The following is a 2,500-nucleotide window of genomic DNA, read 5'->3' on the forward strand; positions in this document are numbered from 1 at the left end:
CTGTGATTATTTTATTCTTTAAGACGCATATCATTAATGATAGCTGGTTGCTGATGCTGTTTTCTGAGTTCATTTTTGTTCATGTGAAGAACTGATATTTTCTTCTGTGTTCTGCAGAACTCACAATAAATACTGCAAATTGATGATGGTGTTTGGGCGTGCTGGTGTTGCTGCTTATTACACATGACGTGTGATAAGGAACTGCATACATTCTACATTTAATGCAGACATACAGTAAACATACTTTACAGTTTGTATTATCTTTCCCTTAACGGATTAATTTTTCTTCTACATAATAACATTTGTTGTAACCATCCATCATGACACCCCACTAAATACTTCATCCATATGCATCAGTTGATCCGTTGACCGGCAGCCATATTCTAGGTTCATACCTCGTCCTGTTTGGGGGGGGGGGGGAGTCTAAATTTAGCGCCAAATGTGATAAATTAGCAAAAAGAATGCACCAGGTCTCTGCTCTGACTATACACATTTCATTTGCATTGATGCAATTCTTCTAATTTTTTATAGAAAACACACAAAGAGATTAACAGTCAACACAAGGACATTAGACAAAAATGCCAGTATGCGGTGTTGACCCGAGGCAAATTGTCTTGAAGGAGCAACATGGATGAAGCTGTAATTGTTCATTCATATAATTGTTTCTTATGCACTCCCTGACAAGTTGACAAAAGAGATAAGGCACGGTTTGTGGTTGTGAGAGTCAAACAGAGGAAGAATTGAAGCCAAATATCGCCACGAGTTGTGAAAACAATTTTCACCGTTGAGCAATAAATCTGTAAATTTGCAGTATTTTGACTTGATGTTAATCTGTTTGCTTTAGGTTAAAATTATTGGTTAACAACTGTTTACAAGAAATGAATTTTTGAAAAGGACTGTCTTTGAGCAAAGACGTCAGTTGGTATTGATTCTCTCCAGATTAACACAGCAACAGAGAAATGTGAGAAAATGTCTCTCCACTTGTCTCTAAAATAGAAATTTTGTCAAATTTAATTCATTTTATTCTTCCATTTCAAAATTACTTTTTTGCAATTTTTTGTCTCTTCATTTATTTAGCTATTGATTTTCTACAATAAGGTTCAAACTGCAACTGCTATGTGTTATATCAAAAGGCCACATCATATTTTCAATTTTAAATCAGCAGCAAAAAAACAAACCTAATAAGAAGAAAATGGTTAAACATTCATGCTTCTGCCTCAGCCTTTTTTGTATTGGGTCTCACCCCCCGCAGTTTTACACATACACAAGTTCCCCACAAAAGTGCACTTCTTCATTTTCAGAGATAGTTTATTTGTGTTGTCAAGTACATGCACATTACCCTACTGTGCACTCATTTATTGTCAATGATCATTGCGAAAGCGTAGTTTGCAGTACTTTGATTGGATGTTCACATGACAAACTAAGGTCACAAAACGGGACAAACATTCATCTTCTCCAGAGTATCACAGCGACATTTACTGTACATCTGGCTGATTAGAGCAGGTGAGACAACCTCCTTGTTATAACAAAGAAGATACCAAACCTAGCCTGGTCCTCTATACCTCTTTAAGTTAAGCCTCGTCCACATGCTGGCTAGAGTCCAATTAGGTCTAAAATAAATAAATAAAATTATTGTGCATAATAAAGATTATTGTGTTCTTTGTAACCTAAATCCCAGAGATTATTAACGACATTTGCAGTATTACTATATATTTGGTATACACTTCAACCCCTGTGTACTTGTATAAAATGTATATAGATTAAACCCTTATCACTTCACAAAAACACTGATATACAAAAGCCCAACAAACTTTGCCTGAGACTCCATATTGTCTGACTGTCCCTGGTCTCCCTGCCTTTGTGCCCAGCGCTGTTCTCTCTGTCTCATTTGCCCAAGGACACCATTAAATTAACATTTCCATAAACACTTAATTCCTTTCTTATGAAGATTTCATCACCTTGCCTATGATATTACACAGGGCTTACTTGGTATTTTGCATTACCTCACTGGGTGCTCCTTCAGTGTGTCATGGCAAGGACAAATGTCCTTATCCCATTCACTCTCCACAGGTGTTCCCCAAGGATTGGTGCTGGGACCCCTTCTCTTTGCAATATACGGTACCATGGTCAACCAAATCAAATTCAAGTCACTAATGCTTGCGTTCAGAGTGACTTCTGAGTCTGCATCAATCTACTTCACTTGTTTGATTGACGTTAGTGATGACAGGGGTGTTTTTGATATTGACAGTAGCCCATTAACAAAAACTTATTGTGTTAATGACTGCAATATAACTTGAAATGTGTTAAAGTTAGAAACTTCAAATAACCACCACTGGACCTAGGCAAAACTGGCCCAACCCTTTTTCATAAGACTTTCTTTCTTACATAGCAAACTCTTACTGCTAGAATCTAGACCTTTCAGCTGATAGCATTTGTTTAATGTGGGGTGGGGATGACTGCATACTGATAAAAGGCCTGGTGCCGTTAAAATATGTAGAAT

Source organism: Seriola lalandi, unplaced genomic scaffold (genome assembly GCF_002814215.2).
Source record: "Seriola lalandi dorsalis isolate HSWRI2012SDOR001 ecotype SW California unplaced genomic scaffold, Sedor1 jcf7180002054549, whole genome shotgun sequence".
Taxonomy (NCBI): domain Eukaryota; kingdom Metazoa; phylum Chordata; class Actinopteri; order Carangiformes; family Carangidae; genus Seriola; species Seriola lalandi.